Genomic DNA, 18,255 nt, shown 5'->3' with positions numbered 1-18,255 from the left:
AGTTTCTATCAAGCCTTTTTCATGAGGGCAGAACTCTCACAGTCTAATCACCTCCCAGTGGCCTACCCCTTGACATCTTACTTTGGTGATTGGGGCTCAACATACAAATTTCTAGGGGAACCCAATATTTCAGACCACAGCAGTGAGTAATCTTCCAACCTTTTGTTGAATGCTTTTACAACTGGACAACATAGTTTTAAGTATTACAAAATACCATTCTCACATTATTAAAGAATTTAAAGAATAGGAGAGAGAAAACATCTTTTCAACTCAGCAATAACTAATCTTTGGCTGACTTTTTGTATCAGCAAACACAGGTCAACCTATTCCTTTTAAGTTCTGTACTTTCTCGGTGCATAGATGTCTTGTTCTTCAGTAGCCAGTCCCCTCTGGGTAGTTGAAAGGTGATATTTTCTCTATTTCTTATAATGCTGCAGCACTGAACAGACCTATCTTTTCATGCCTATTTTGTGCTATTTTCTTATAAACGGAATTGTTGGGTCAGAAAGTGTACAAAGTTTTAAAATTGGGTAATCATTGTAGATACTATGCCAAGATACACTCTCATCATTAGTGACAATGCCCGTTTTTCATTCCTTTCCTATGTGAATTTAAGGCTTAAGTGGACACACTTAATTTATAAATTTAGGATTTTTTAAATTATGAATTTGAGAAGGGGAGAGAGAGAGAGAGAGAGAGCACTCTATCTGCTGGTTCATTCTCCAAATGCCTGCAGTGGCCAGGACTGGAGCTAGGAGCCAGGGATATAATCCAGGTCTTCCAGCTGAGTGGCAGGAGCCCAATCATTTGAGCCATCAGAGCTGACTTCTAGGGTCTGGATTCTAGGAAGCTGGAGCTGGGAGCCAAAACTGAGCATCAAATGTAGGCACTCTAATGTGGGATAACCACTAGGCTAAATGCTCATTCCTCCACCACTATTCAATTACTGAATGACTTTATGATAAATTCCCTTTCATATGTCATAGAAAATTAGTTCTTTGGAACTTGCTCTCCTTTTGCCATTCTTTTGGGCATCCCACAATAAATGTAATACCTTTTCCATATGATGATCTTCATGCATTTTCAGGCTTTATTCCTCTAAAATGCTTGTTTTATTCCCTCTCCAAGTCTTCACTTTGCATATACAAGGTTCTGTTATGCAGCTAAGCACTCCACTTTGGGTTCTTTCCATCATTTTCCTATCCCTCCTCCCTCTTCCTCTCCTTTTCCTTTCTTCCTCCCTTGATGCCTTTATTCCTGGTTATTTAATAAAAAATGCCGTATCAGGAACTCTGCAAATCATGGGATGACATGCAGTGTTCCAGTGTGCCCCTTAGAGTTGAACCTGAATTTCCTAAAATTTTGACCAGCAGAGACAAGTTCAGCTGGCTGCATCCTTTTATCTTGTTACATGGACTATCATAGTTTTTTTGAAATTATATTACACCATTAACTCTTTCTTGCACTTGTAGTCATTTTAGTTTCTTGCCTCCTCCCTTTATGCTTTTATTAGATTTAATTTGTCATTAAGCTACAGTATATATATATAACATGTTATGTTTAATTCTTTTGTATTTCACCTAGTTTTCTCATTTGTTATAATATGTTTTCAAAAAAATTATTTGGGCCAGTGCTGTGGCAGCCATTGGAGGGTGAACAAACGGTAAGGGAAGACCTTTCTCTCTGTCTCTCTCTCTCACTGTCTACTCTGCTTGTCAAAAAAAAATTATTTGGAAGGCAGAGTGAATCAAAATGTGGTTCACATATTGCTTTGTGGGGGATGCCCTAGCTCCAGTGGTGCTCCTAAGCTGGCTGGCACCTAGCACTTGGCACTTAGTGAGAGCTCTGCATTCCAGGGCATTATGCAGGTGGCTTGAAATCAACAACAGGCCAGTGTTAACCTCACCAGTAAGCCAAGTGTTTAAAAATATTCATTATAACTTAAATATAGAAACGATTTGTGTGAAACTTATGACAGGAATAGGCATATAGTAGAAAAAGGCTTGAAGCAAAGGCAGGCACAAGTGGTGCATTGCTTTAAATAGTTATTAGGAAAAGAAAATGAATATCACCTTAGTACTTTAGTCACTTTGTTGGAAAATGTTTTTGAAATACAGGGTTAGGACTGGGGCAATAGGCTTAATAAGGGTGGGCATTGTGTCACAGTGGGTTAAGTCGAGGCTTAAGATACCTGCGTCTCATACCTGAGTGCAGGTTGGAGCCCTGGCCACTCTGTTTCTGATCCATCTCTCTGCTGCCCTGTCTGGGAAGCAACAGATGATAGTTTAAATATGTTAGTCTCTTCCAGGCACATGGGGATTCAGGTGGGAGTTCTGGGCTCCTGGCTTCAGCCTGGCCAGCCGTGGATATTCTAGCCATATTGAGGGAGTGAACCAGCAATGGAAGATTCTCTCTTTCCCTTTCAAATAAGGAAGTTTTAAAAAATATTAATACTTTGTACACATTTGATTATATTATGGATAAGATCTACAATAGGTAGTGCGTCTTGTATTAGTTTTCTGTCTACAGCAACAAATCTCTCTGGGTGCCCAGTGCAACAATCTTTTCTCTCCCATTTAAGGAAAAGACACACAACAGCCCACTTACCCCCACTTTCGTGGGCTGTCCCATGGGGTTAGGAAACAAAGGAGGAAGCCAGGAGTGGCCCTGGAGGGGCTGCCCACCGCTTTGTAGAAATGCCGGGATCCCAGAGAGAAAATGTTACCGGAGAAATTGTCTTCGCGCAAGAAAGAATTCAGGCATGAGACAGAGAGTAATGGGAGGTAAAATAGCAAGGTTTATTAGGGAAGGGACATCCATAAGAACGGATGGGCACCTCTCCAGACAGGACCTGAGAGACTGGGGTGGGGGGGAAGGAGAGAGGTTACTTGGTTGAGTGGAGAGATTACACCTGACCAGGCCAGGTGGGGTGGCTCATCAGAGAGGCAGAGGGCTGAGCACACAGTCCGGTTGAGACCGGGCGGGGGTGGGGGTGGGGGTGGGGGTTTAAGGAGATGGGTCTTGCTTCCCCACCTCTGCTCTTCTTGGAACAAAGGGCTTTTTGGATGTAAATAGAAAAACTTCTATCTGAGTTTTCCCCTGAAGGTATCAGACAGGAGGAAGCCTAGCTGGCACCATCCTGAGTTTAGAGGAAGGGTGAGCAGGACCCCTGGAGAATGGGAATCTGGAGCAGGGTGTTTGAAGTGCAGACACTGGGCTGCACCTGGGAGATTGTGGAAGATTTGTCAGGCAGGAGGGGCTGGGACCTCCACCTGGCAGGTTATCAGGTAGAAGGGGGCAGGGCAGGATGCGAATACCTGGCTGTCCCTGAAACATTGTCAGGATGACTTTGAGATGCAGATGCATATGCTGGACATAGATGTCTTCTCTTTAGGCCTTTATGTCACACACACATAAGCTCATAACTGACTTCCTACCTAACAGAATGAGGTTGAGGCTAAGGCCTGTGTTGGGGCTGGAATGTGCACGCACGCCACCCATGGCATGGGAATGTACTTGCGGGATGCGGTGCGGGCAGGTGGCTTTTAGGATGAGGGTGAGGGGCCAGAGGCCCCTGTGAGCCCCAGGGTGTCTCTGCGTGAGTCCCAGGGCGGGTCTGTTTGTGGTGACCACATCCTGGCTGCCGGTGGATGCGTGTTGGTGGCTGAGAGTGAGGCCAGGCTTTGCCTCAGAGCCAAGGGGTTCCCGGAGCTCCCGCTCCCTCATGGACAGAAATTTCTCCCGCAGGAGCCCTTCAGCCAGGCACAGCCAGCCCGGAAACGGTTCCCGCGGGGTCCCGCAGCTGGAGGGCGGCGGTGGCGGCCCATGGAGAAGGCGGCTCATCCTTCCTCATGGGCGACGCCCGCCCGGGGCCCGCACCCCGCTCGCCAACCGCCTGCGCCCCGTGGCTCCGAGTCCGCAGTTGGGAATGCTTGGGCACGCGGCGTCCCAGCGTGCAGAGGGTCCCAGGCCGAAGTGCCACGGGACCCCCGGGGCATGGCCGGCGGCCCAGGCAGAAAGGTCAAGGACCAAGGACGCGGAAGGTGGAGCCTGGGCCGGGAGGCTGCGGCACAGCGCGTCCCCCGAGTGAGGACCGCGGCAGGCGGCGCCCGCCTTGGCTCCCGGGCGTTCCAGGTGGCGTCCGCGCCCTCTCCGCGCGGGGCGCTCGCTCTTGGTGCCGGGAAGCGGGGCTCCTGCTCCGACTCGCGGCGCCCCGAAGTCACGAAGCCACAGCAGGGGCAGCCCGGGCGGCGGGCCCGGGGCGACCTGCAGGGCTGGAGTGGGCAGCGGCAATGAGGGGCAAGGGAAGGCCGCCCCCAAGTCGCTGGGCGCCGACGCGGAGGCCAGACAACTACAAGACAGGAGCTCGCAGGATCCAACATAATGTAATGATAAAGAGAAAAGAGATCCGTCCTTGCAAGATCAATATCCTGAATTATCAGTGTAGCCCATAAATATGTAAAATTATTGCGTGTCCATCAGAAATATAGAAAATCTCCTGTGGAATGTAAAAAATGTAATTATTAAAAAGTAAAAAAAAAATCGAGGGGCTGAAAGAAATAGGGTTATGCCAGAGTCTTTTCTTTGAAGGATGAAAGTACTTTTGAGACTTTTAGCTTGCTCTTTTAAAACTAGTCGCTGAAATTGGCATTTTTTTTTTTTTGGTGTCAAGCAGATGAAGGGTGCTAGCGTTGATAATGCAGAAAGAAGTGGGCGTAGCTGCCTGATGGCTGAGTCAGAACAGGGGCCTAACCCAGGCCTGTGATTCCTGTAGGGCTGGAAGTCTTACACTACGCATGAAATCATAAAGTCACAGAATTCATTAGAAGTATGTCCCACCCAGTTTCCAATGCAAATCACTGGATAAAATGAATTCCGTAATTCTACTGTGCCTTTGTGAAGTTTTGTTCTATTAAAATACTACTATCTGGTTTCTAGGATGGTTAATCACTTGTAATCTTTCTCTTTACTGTATTAACATAAACGTGGCTTGAAGTAGGATGGGATTTTTTTTTTTTTTTTTTGACAGGCAGAGTGGACAGTGAGAGAGAGAAAGACAGAGAGAAAGGTCTTCCTTTTGCCATTGGTTCACCCTCAAATGGCCGCCACTGCTGGCGCTTTGCACTGATCCGAAGCCAGGAGCCAGGTGCATCTCCTGGTCTCCCATGCGGGTGCAGGGCCCAGGGACTCAGGCCATCCTCCACTGCACTCCCGGGCCATAGCAGAAGCTGGCCTGGAAGAGGGGCAACCGGGACAGAATCTGGCGCCCCGACCGGGACTAGAACCCTGGGTGCTGGCACCGCAGGTGAAGGATTAGCCTATTGAGCCTTGACGCTGGCCCTATTTTTAATACAGAAAACTTCAACTGTTAATGAAGAAAGTTAATGAAGAAACTGTTTCAAGAAGAAAGCATCATGTTGGCCACATCCTTACTAGCATTTGTTATTTTCTGTCTTTCTGATTAGAGCCATTATAATATACATTTACTGACTCTGGAATGTGAACGTCCCAGTTTTCGTGGGATAAATCCCAGTTGATTATGATGTATGATCTTTTTGATGTTTTGTTGGATTTGATTTGCTGGCATTTTGTTGAAAGCTTTTGCATGTATGCTCATCGAGTATATTGTTATCTATTTTATTTGTTGTGTCCTTTTCTGCTTGGGGAATCAAGGTAATGCTGCATTCGTAGACTGAGTTTGGAGAGTTTCATCTGATTCAGTTTTGAGGGCTGGTATGAGAAGAATTGGTGTTAGTTTTCCCTAAAGATTTGGTAGAATTCAGCAGTGAAGAAACCCATGGGTCCTTGGCTTTCCTTAGATTAGAGACTTTTAATTACTGAATTGATTTAATTACTCATTTGTCTGTTTGTGTTTTCTATGTTTTCATGGTTAAATATTGGTAGGTTGTTTGTATCCAGAGATATGTGCATTTCTTCTATGTTTTCCAGTTTGTTGGTATATTGTTGTTATAGTAATCTCTAATGACCCTTGTATTTCTGTTCTATCAGTTGTCCCATCTACTTTTTCACATCTGATTTTACTTATTTGTATCTTCTTTTTTCCTTAGTTTATCGCAGCTAAAGTTTGTCAGTTTTACTTATGTCAAAGAACCAACTCTTGGGGCTGATGCCGTGGCTCACTTGGTTAATTTTCTGCCTGCGGTGCTGGCACCCCATATGAGCACCAGGTTCTAGTCCCGGTTGCTCCTCTTCCAGTCCAGCTCTCTGCTGTGGCCCAGGAGGGCAGTGGAGGATGGCCCAAGTGCTTGGGCCCCTGCACCTGCATGGGAGTCCAGAGGAAGCACCTGGCTCCTGGCTTCAGATCAGCACAGCGCTGGCCATAACGTCCATTTGGGGAGTGAACCAACAGAAGGAAGACCTTTCTCTCTCTCTCTCCCTCCCTCTCTCTCACAGTCTATAACTCTACCTGTCAAAAAAAAAAAAAAGAACTCTTATTTTATCAATCTTTTGTACTGCATTTTAAGTTTCTACTTCATTTATTCTGCCTTTTTATTTCTTTCCTTCTCATTTTTGTTACTGTTTTTCTAGATGTTTGAGATGTATAGTTAGTGTGTTTAATTGGTATTCTATTTTTTATGTATATACTTCTTGTTAAAAATATCCCTTCTCATATTGTTTTGCTGTATCCCAGAAGTTTTGGTATGTTGTGTTTCTATTTTTATTTGTTTCAAGGAATTTAAAATGTTCCTTTTGGTTTCTTCAGTGACCCTGCTGTTCACTGAGAAGCATACTGTCAGTTTCCACATATTTGTGAAATTACTAGAGTTTCTTTTGTTGCTGATTCCTAGTTTTAATCCATTATGGTAAGAAATGATGCATGATATTATTTTGCCTTTTTTTTTAATCTGATGAGGCTGGCTTTGTGTCATAATATATGTCTGTACTACAGAATGCTCCATGTGCTGATGAAAAGATTGTGCATTTTGTACCTGTTTGATGGGACGTTCTCTAAGTATCTGATGTGTTCATTGGTCCTGTATCATTATATAGCTAAACTCTAATATGTTTTTGTTGATATGTTTGTCTAGATGTTCTGTTCATAGATGAAAGTGGAATGTGGAATTCCGCTACCATTGTTGTACTGGAGCTTATTTGTCGCTTTTGATCTATTAATGTTTGGACAATCTAGCTTTAAGTATATGTTCATCTAAAACCATTGTATTTTCTTGTTGAGTTGACCTATTGATCATTATATGGTCACCAGTTGTGTCTGTTTTTACATTAAAGTCTAATTTGTCTGGGATATTTATAGCCACCCCTGTTCAAAAAGCTTTTGGTTTCTGCCTGCATGGAGTGTGTTTTTTCATCTTTGTACTTTCAGTCTCTCTGTGTCTTTTCTGGAGAAGCAAATTTTTGTTGGCAGCATATTGTTGAGCCTTTTTCTTTTATCCATTCAGCCTGTCTGGTTCTTTTAATTGGGGAATTTAGATCATTTACATTTAAAGTTCTTATTAATAAGTAATGACTTAGTCCTATAATTTAAAAGTTGCTTCTGCTTATTTTGATTATCCTTTGTTCTTTTTCGTGGGCATTGTCCTTCTAAATGGTAGGTTTATTTCATTGTTTTTGTATGAAGGAGTCCCTTAAGCATCTTCTGGAAGCCTGGCATGGTGGTGATGAATTCCTTAAATTTTTCCTGTCTTTGCATGCTTTTGTTTCTCCTTCACTTATGAAAGATAGTTTGACTTAACAAACTATCCTTGGTTGGCAGTATTTTCCTTTCAGAACTTGGAATAATTTCAGTGATCCACTCTTCCATTTATATGTCATGTATTTTTCTGTATTTGTGATGGGAATTTTCATTTCAATAGGAGAAGTTGTAGAATTGCTACTGACTGGCTGCCCATGACTGTATATGTGTCTGTCTTGCTCTTCTACTTTGTGGTGATATAATGTTCCCACATGTCAAGGCCTAGAGTGCCTACCTTTTTTTTTTAAAGATTTATTTATTTATTCAAAAGTCAGAGTTACACAGAGGGAGAAGAAGCAGATACAGAGGTCTTCCATCTGATGGTTCACTCCCCAGTTGACCACAACGGCTGGAGCTGCATGATCCGAAGGCAGGAGCCAGGAGGTTCTTCCAGGTCTCCCATGTGGGTGCAGGGGCCCAAGGACTTGGGCCATTTTCAACTGCTTTCCCAGGCCATAGAAGAGAGCTGGATTGGAAGTAGAGCAGCTGGGTCTCAAACCGGCACCCATATGTGATGCCGGCGCTTCAGGCCAGGGCGTTAACCCACTGTGCCACTGTGCTGGCCCAAACATTGTTTTTCTCTGTATTTACCTAAAGACACTTATTATCCCAGAAATGGCAGACACTGGGCCATGGTGTTTGCTGCTGTCTGCTGTATGAGTATATTTTGCTTAACAGAAGATGGTCAGAAAATGTTCCAGGTCTGTGATGTTTTAGCAGATCCCTGTTGGAAGTCAATGTTACACTTGCTGCAGACAAAGATTTCTCTTGTGTATGTGAATATGTCTGTTCTACCCATGCTGACTCTTGTTGATGACATTCTCATTGCGGTGACAAATCATATGAGGCACTTAGTCTTCCTGTTGCTAACATTGACAAGATATTAGATGTATGACCATGGGTAGGTATTGTGACACAGCAAGCTAAACTGCCACTTGAACCCCTGCAGCCCATATCAGATGCTGGTTCAAATTCCAGGTAATCTGCTTCTTACCTAATTTCTTACTAATGCATCCTGGGAGGCAGCAAATGATGGTTCAAGTGCTTGGGCCCCTACCACCCATATGGGAGACTCAGATGGGGTTTTGGGTTCACATGGCCCAACTCCAGCTGTTGCTGGAATTTCGGGGCTGAACCAACAGATGGATGATTTTTACACCACCTCTTTCCCTGTTTTTCAGGTAGATAAAAACAAACAAACAAACATTAAGAAATAGATATGTAGCTGTTTTGAGCAAAAGTATTTCCTTGTTTTAGAGGTGTTGTTTAGGGAAGGATGATGTAGGTGCTTTTCTAAAATTTCAGTTTGTAGGCACATGAGTGATGCCATGTATTAAAATGGAATTCTGGACCAAAGATGAACCCAGAAGCAGTGCCTCTAATACTTGTCCATCTTACTTTTGGCTTCTTATTTGCCTTATTAACACTCCAGTCTCAATCCTTTTCAGCTTGCCCTGCATTTCCCCCTGTATTTGTGGAAACTCATGTGTCAGTTCATCCAGTAATTCTAGAATGATCGTTGGAATTAGGTATTCCCACCAGTACTTTTCACCAGTTGCCACAGGATTCTCCCAGTTCGATCATTTACAAGTGAAATGAATGAATACACATGCTATTATTGTTGGTTTGTAGTGAAGACAAGTAGTAAGTAGAAAACCACTGTTCCTTAGGAATATGGACAAGGGCTGTAAATAATAATCAAATTTTAAAATGTCAGTTTCACTCAAAACATTATTTTTTGTACTGTATATATTAGTTACCACAAGTCAGGGAAAATATATAATATTTTGAGTTTTTGTGTATTTCAGTAAGCATAGTGCTCTCCAGTTGCATCCATTTTGTTGCAAAAGACAGAATTTCATACTGTTTTATGGGTGAGTGGTATTCCATCATATATATATACCAAATTTTTTTATCCATTCTTCAGTCTAGGGTTGATTCCATACCTTAGCTATTGTCAGTTGAACTGCTAGAATCATAGGTGTAAAGATAACTCTTTTGTATGATGATTTCATTTCCTTTCGGTAAATTCCCAGAAGTGGAGTGGCTGGGTTGTATTGTAGATCTATTTTCAGATTTCTGAGGAATCTCCATACTGTCTTCCATAATGTTTGTACTAGTTCACATTCCCACCAATATTGGATTAGGTTACCTTTTCCTCTATATCATCACTAGCATTTTTTTTTTTTGACAGGCAGAGTTCGACAGTGACAGAGAGAGAGACAGAGAGAAAGGTCTTCCTTCCATTGGTTTATCCCCCAATGGCTGCTACAGCTGGTGCACCACGCTGATCCAAAGCCAGGAGCCAGGTGCACTTGGGCCATCCTCCACTGCCTTCCCGGGCCACAGCAGAGAGCTGGACTGGAAGAGGAGCAACTGGGACAGAATCCAATGCCCCAACCAGGACTAGAACCCAGGGTGCTGGTGCTGCAGGCAGAGGATTAGCCAAGTAAGCTGTGGCGCTGGCCTATTTTTTGATTTTTGGATGATAGCTGTGCTAACTGTGGTGAGGTAATAAATGTTCATGTTTGTTGTATTTCTCCGTTTATTTTTAGACATTTGTGGAAACACTTGGTTTTCTCCTCTGAGGGCTTTTGTCTTTGAAATATACCACTGTGGCTTAGTGGAGTGTCTATGCCATCAGTGGATATCCAGAAGCATGTGCTGGGTGTGGCCATGGAGCCCTGGTTAACATTCTAGTGTGGAGTAAGAGTCTGGGGTGACACCCCTGTTGGGCATGGTAGATCTCGGTTGTCAGCCGAGGGTGGGTATGATCACTTTGGCTGTCATGATCACAGCCTCAGCTTCTCTCTACCAAGTGAACCATTTGTTCAATGTGAGCCCACAGTTGGTATGCACCTCACCCACTCAGGTGCATGAAGAACCCTCTGCAATGACCCACCCAAGACACTCAGGGAACTCTGAGCCTCTGAAGCCAGACACATGATTATACAACCACACCCACGCCCTATCCAATAGTCACAGAATTCCCAGTCACAGCCCACATAGCTCCCACAGTCACAGGGTGTGGGGGGTCCACTCTTAGCAGTGTGAGCCTCCCCCGGCTGTGGAGGGAGCGGCTGCTTTCCCAGAGCCAGATGTCTGCTGGATAGAAGATGGTGCTGCTCTGCCTCAGCAAAATGAGTCTGGGTGCCTTGGTAGAGTGATGGGAGGGGAGCACTTCACAGGCCTAAGTGGGTGCCCTGCTCCCCACCAATTGTTCATGCCAGACTCAAAGTCAGTGTGGACCACGGATCTATCCCTCTGTAAACTCCCTGTCATGTGCAGGCTGCAGCAGTCTCTACCTGCTTTGCTGAGGTGTCTCCTCTTCCCTGCTGGTCACCAGTCACCTGGATGCAGATAGATGGTGTCCCCTCCAGCCAGCAGCTGTGTGAGTTGCTGGTGATGCCCTGCCACTGCTGTGTGATTGTACCATCCTCGCTGCTCCATGGTGTCTCTCTGCTTTCTGTAGAATTTCCACTGCACACTTCTCTCCAACTGTCCCCTGCAGAATGCAGCTCCACCCTTTTCTTCTGTTATATTCCCATGGTCAAAGTCAGCACATCTTTTCCCTATTAAGCCATCTTGGATGCAGAAATTACCTTTTTATGGACATATTATTCACCTTTTCAGTCACCATAGAAACTTGTTTAGCATACATATTGTTTATTAAATGGTGAAAAACAGACTTCATATTTTATTAATCTGTTATGCTCATTATTTTTTTAGCTACCAACCAATTGTTGACTACCTAGATGCTCAGTTTGAGGCCTATCTTCAAGAAGAACTGAAGATTAAACATTCCTTGAGTACCATGATTCTCGTGTCCATGTGTGCCTTTACTTCATTTCACCTACAGGACATTCTCTGAAGTCTCTTGACATAATAACAATGAAGAACATTGACAGTAAGGTGCGTGTGATAAATCATCAGCTTTTAAAGTTTAATATTTATTTTGCAATAATAAGGTATATTGAAGCATTTGCACATGAATACCTGTTATTTTGTAATATGTGGATATGTAATTTTTTCCTGTTAAAGTGTTTGTATTAATTCTCGGGCTGCTTTAATGAAATATCATAAGCTGCATGGTTTAAACAATAAAAAATTATTGTGTCATGGTCCTGGAAGTTGTAATTCCTAGATTAGAGTGTCAGTAGGTTTTGTATCTTCTGGAACCTGTTTTCTTGGCTGGCAGATGACTCCTCTCCGTTCATCATCATAGGCTTTTTCATCTTGTGTCGCTGTGTATATCCCAGTTTCCTCTTCTATGGACACCAGTCAGACTGGATTTGGCCCCACTGTAGCAGCATCATGTAAATTTAATAACCTGTTTAAAGACTCTCCAGTTATGGACACATTCTGAGGTACTGGAGGCTTAGGGCTTTAACACAGGAGGAATTTTGTGGTGGCAAAAAGTCAGTGTTTGGTTGATTTTAATTTTAGCTACTTTGTAGGCAAAGTAAATATTCTATTGGCTTGGAAAATGAAAATTCAAGTAAAAAATCCACTAAAAGGGAACTTAGGTTACAATCATTTACCAATATTTTAAACATTAGATTCATTACATGATACTATAAAGAATCCTGTTTGTGCTCATCTGAAGCCACTGAGAGTGTGGAACATGACACATTACTGATTGTGGCTGCAGGTTCTATCAAGGATTCAGAATAGAAGAACATTGAAGAAGCTCTTCCTCGTTGAGTAGAAGCAGCCAGGGGAAGCATGGTTCCTTCTCGCAAAAGTTTGAGACACACGATGACTTCTTTTTGCCAATATGCTTATTCTCATGGCTTTAGAAAACTCTTGAGGAAATTTATGAGACCTATTCATTTGATTAAATTTTCAGATTATGAATTTTTCATGTTTTGGGTTGAATGCATAGAAAATCATTTTATGGCATGTATAGGAAAACTAGACCATTCAACTTAGTCTTATCCCTACAGGAGGAATATAATGTTGTATATATAAAATATATAGGATTTGCTATCACTGGAAGTAGCTTTTGAATATTTGCATTATTACATGCTTCTGTGACCTTGAAAAAATGTCTTGAACTTTCTGGGATTAAAGCTTGGGCATTGAGTTTAAGCTTTCTGATTTCAGCCACTTTCTAAGCTATACAGCTTGGGGACCATGAAGTCTCAGTTTTTTTCTCTGAACTGTTTATACAATTCTTTATAAATCTAGAATGACTTCACATAAATAGTTTAAGTGCATATGTATATATATATAAATATAAAGATTTTTTATTTATTCAAAAGATAGAAAGGGAGAGTGAGCGAGTGAGCAAGGAAGAGAGCTTCCAGCTAGTGGTTCACAGTTCATGCACCAAATGTCTGCAGTGGATGAGGCTGGGCCAAGCTGATGCTAGGGAGCCAGGAGCCAGGAGCTGTGACTGCATTCTGGCCTCTCCTGTGGGTGTCAGGGGCCCAAGACCTTGACTCATCTGCTGCTGTTTTATCAGGTTCATTAATAAGGAGCTCAATGGGAAGCAGAGCAGCCAGGACTTGACCCAGCACTCTGATATGGGATGCTACCATCACAGTTGGAGGCTTAGCCTGTTGCACCAAAATGTTGGCACTCAAAACATGTAATTACATTTGCAGTATAGAGTCAACATACACATGAATAAAACTGTCACATCATCAGATTCTTTTCTGCAGTCATTCCTGATAAAATATTTGTCTTCAACTTTATTCATTAGACAAGAATAAAAGTTCTAAAGCTAGATTCCCTTTATCATAAGAGCCATAGCTTTAATTATGCATTGTTCAAGCTTGAAAAAAATCTTTGTATGTAATCTTAGATGACATCAAGTTGAAATAAATTCTATTTCTAGTTCAGTTAAAAGCTGCCTCAATTTCCTGATTAGTAGTATATTCATAGCTGAGGACACAGTGTCTGCTAACATCAAGCCACTTTTCAGATAGAGGAAAGCCCTCCTTTTCACAAGGACCATTATATAAAGGGGTCAGCCAGTGTGTCTGTTGTCATCTTTTCCAAATTGTTTAGTTATCCTTGCTATAAATGCCTTTTCCCTCTCAAAAATGAACATCTAAGGAATTGTTAATGTAGGAAATTTCCATTTCTTTCTATGTGAATGATTTATCACCATTGGGGGATGTATTTACTGAGCTTTCTCATCAATACAATACTAAATGTTTGCTTTAGGCTTGAATCTACCTTAGCATTTGCCTGCCCTTTACCATTGAAGATGTTAGGTTTAGATATCAAAACTTGGCAATTTTTTTAGAGAACTTTTATTTAATAAATATAAATTTCAGAAGTACAACTTTTGGATTATAGCAGTTTTTCCCCCCATAACCACCCTCCCACCCACAATCCATCCCATCTCCTACTCCCGCTCCCATCCCATTCTTCATTAAGAGTCATTTTTAATTATCTTTATATACAGAAGATCAACTCAGTATATACTAAGTAAAAATTTCAACAATTGCACCCACATAGACACACAGTATAAAGTACTGTTTGAAGACCAGTTTTACTGTTAATTCACATAGTACAACACATTAAGGACAGAGATCCTACATGGGGTATAAGTGCACAGTGATGCCTGTTGTTGATTTAATAATTGACACTTTTTCTTTTTTTTTTTTGGCAGGCAGAGTTAGTGAGGGAGAGAGACAGAGAGAAAGGTCTTCCTTCCATTGGTTCACCCCCCAAATGGCCACTACGGCCAGCGCACTGTGCCAATCTAAAGCCAGGACCTGGGTGCTTCCTCCTGGTCTCCCATGTGGTTGCAGGGCCCAAGCACTTGGGCCATCCTCCACTGCCCTCCCAGGCCACAGCGGAGAGCTGGACTGGAAGAGGAGAAACCGGGACTGAATCCAGTGCCCCACCCGGGACTAGAACCTGGTGTGCTGGCGACACAGGCAGAGGATTAGCCTAGTGAGCTGCGGCACTGGCAATAATTGACACTTTTATTTATGAGTCAGTAATCATCTGAGGCTCTTGTCATGAGCTGCCAAGGCTATGGAAGCCTCTTGAGTTCACAAACTCCAGCCTTATTTAGACAAGGCCATAATCAAAGTGAAAGTTCTCTCCTCCCTTCAGAGAAAGGTACCTCGTTTGATGGCCCGTTCTGACAAAATTTTGAACAACTGTGTTTTAATTTTGAAGCCTTGTATTTACCCAGTTTTTTTTTAAAGTGATTTGAGAAATCTAAAGCAAAAATTATCCAATAAAACTGATGTCTGTCACATTTTGACATTGTGAAGCTATGATTTCAATATTATAACAGTAGTAAAGCATATTTTAGAATTTTGGATATTTTTACTTTCTACAAGTTTAGCTATTTCAGTATAAATACACAGATGTGAGAATGATCATATAGTACAACTGAGAAAAAGCTTATTTGTAAAGCTTCAACCTAAAATATGTAAATATTCAACTTTAAATGAGAAAATAATTCATTTTTACAAATTTAAGTTAACATATTTGTTGGAAAGGTGCCCTTCACACACACACACATACATGCACACACATGCACACTCAAACACACATACTCATATGTACACACACACAGATAGACACACATTCACACTCAGTCATTAAACTATGGTAACCAAAAAAGTCTATTACGTTTATGTGGTTTTTGGGAAACAAGCAAATCCATCTTCAAGAACATTTTCCAAAAAGATTTTATTTATTTGAAAGGCAGAGTTACAGACACACACACACACACACACACACACAGATCTTCCATTTGCTCGGTTCACTCTCCAAATTGCCAGATCTGGGCCAGTCCAAGGCCAGGAGTCAGGAGCTTCTTCCAGGTCTTCCATGTGGGTACAGGGGCCCAAGGACTTGGGCCATCTTCTGCTGCTTTCCCAAGTGCATTAGCAGGGAGCTGGATCAGAAGTAGAGCAGCCAGGACAAGCACCAGCACCTGTATGGGATGCTGGCCCCACAGGTGGAGGCTACCTGCTACACCACAGTGCTGGCCTCGCTTCAAGGACATTTATATTTATTTGACAGGAAGAAAGAGAACACTTCTATCCACTGGTTCACTCCCCAAATGGCTGCAATGACCAGGGCTGAGCCAGGCAGAAGCCAGGAGCCCAGAATTTCTTCCAGGTCTCCCACATGGTGGCAGGGGCCCAAGTACTTGGACTGTTCTCTGCTGCTTCCCCAGGCAGACTGTCTGGGAGCTGGATGGGAAGCAGAGCAGCCTGGACTGGTGCTCCAGTATGGGAGGTCTGCATCAGCTTAACCCATTGTACCACAATGCTGGCCTCTGTCTGCAAGGACATTTAGGTTGGGCACAGATAGGTGAAGATGAGACCCTGATTAGGATGTCTTTATGGAGAAGGTGCTGTGCATGAATGAGAGCTATGACATCAAAATCCTCTTCCACAATTGTGTTGAAAGGTTTCTAATTCTGACTTTTGTCACTCAGTCTAATAAGAAATAAAATTGATAATGAAATAGATGGTCTGTTTCATAGTATAGCTTACATTTCACTAACTCAAATGTGTTGGAAGTGAAAGAGACTTGTAGGAGAAAAACAACATTGAGACTTCTAAACAAATTATAAAAGATGAATATTAAAAGGTACTAATGATTTTTGAAAAATATTTGGAAGGAAGATATGATAACCAAAGATCATCTAGTTACACAAATTTATTCTCAGAGGTTGTGAGACTTTTTGAAAACTACAAGATAAACAACAAATCATTAGAGGTGAAATTTGTTTGTCTTTCTTCTTAGTAGGTGAACATTATACCATTGATTGCCAAAGCAGATATGATTTCTAAGAGTGATTTACCGAAGCTTAAGAGTAGGATTATGAGTGAGTTGAGCAGCAATGGCATCCAAATATACCGCTTCCCAACAGATGATGAAACTACGGCTCAGGTGAACGCCTCCATGAATGTAAGCTTCTGTTTATTTGTTTTACATGTGAGAATGAAGATACCATTTATAAGTAGCAATATTAGTCATATGTTTCATTTGTATCTGACAAAAACAAGATTAATAATGTGTTTTCCCCAAAATCCAGTGCAAGGATACATTTTCTTGACCTTGAAAAATGTTTTCCAAGAATCAGTACTTTTTTATGGCTTCATTTAGTCTTAATTCACAAATTCACAGATACACATAACCATCATATGATAATATGGACATTTTGATGATATTAATTCTTGTAATCCATGAATATGGAAGATTTTTTTTCCATTTTTGGTGTCATATTTGTTTCATTAATGTTTCATAATTTTCATTGTAGAGATATTTCCCATCCATTACCAAATTTATTCCTGGTGTTTACATTTTTTGTAAATATTGTAAATATTTTGTAAAATTTTGTAAAAAATTTGTAAATATTCTCAGTCATGCCATTGTTTGTGTATACAAAGGCTTTTCTTTTTTGTGAGCATCTTATTCCTGATTCAGTCTCTTGTTTTGTTTATTGGTCTATTTAAGTTTTCTATGTCTTCATGACTCAATTTGGTAGATTGAATGTGTCCAGACATCTATCCATTTCTTCTAGGTTTTCCAATTTGTTGGCGTAGACCTGTTTGTAGTAATTCTTGTTGATTCATTTTGTTTCAATGCTATACAATCTAACACCTTATTTTTTGTCTCTGATTTTATTAATTTGGGTCTTCTCCCTTTTTCTGATAAGTTGGGCTAATGGTGTATCAATTTTGCTTATTTTTACAAAAATCCAGCTCTGCAATTCACTTTTCCTTTTGTTTTGTTTATTTCAACTTTATTTCTTCTCTACTTTTAATTATTTTTCCCTCCTATTTGGTTTGGCTTGTTCTTATTTTTCTGTCTTTGAAATGCATTTTAAGTCATTTATTTGCTGTGTTTGCAATTTTTTGATCTACTAATTGCTATAAAATTCTCTCTTAACACTGCTTTTGCTATATCCTACAAGTTTTGATATGTTGTGTTGTCATTTTCATTTGTTTCCTGGAGTTTTTTTTTTTATTTCCTGGCACACTGTTCATTCAAGAATGTGTTGTTAGTGTTCATACTTTGCATATTTTCTAGAGTCTGTTAAGTTGTTAATTTCCAACTTCATTCCATTGTGGACAAAGAGATACATGGTATGATTTCAGCTGTTTGAATTTGTTGAATCTTGCTTTATGGCCTAGCACATGGTCTGTACTAGAGAAAGTTCAAGCACTGATAAAAAGAATGCGTGTTCTGCAGCTTTAGGATGAGATGTTCTATAGGTGTCAGTTAGGTCCGTTTAGTCCATAGTGTAGATTAGCTCTGTTGTTTCTGTGTTGATTTTTAGCCTAGTTGATCTGTCCATTGATGAAAGTGGGATGTTTAAGTCTCCTATTATTATTGTTTTGGAGCCTGTGTCTCCCATTATATACATTATCATTAGTTTTAAATAGCCAGAGACATTTTTTCTTATTTCTATTTTTTAATACGTATTGATATTTGCTTTTGTGGCCTATCATGTGATTTATCCTAGAGAACTTTCCATGTACAGTTAAAAAGAATGTATATTCTGTTATCCATTGGAGTGTTAACTCTAGTTTATAGTGGTGTCTGAATCT

The sequence above is a fragment of the Oryctolagus cuniculus genome, chromosome 19, assembly GCF_964237555.1.
Source record: "Oryctolagus cuniculus chromosome 19, mOryCun1.1, whole genome shotgun sequence".
NCBI classification, from domain to species: Eukaryota; Metazoa; Chordata; class Mammalia; order Lagomorpha; family Leporidae; genus Oryctolagus; species Oryctolagus cuniculus.
The sequence above is the reverse complement of the archived record's forward strand: the minus strand, read 5'-3'. Positions refer to the sequence as shown.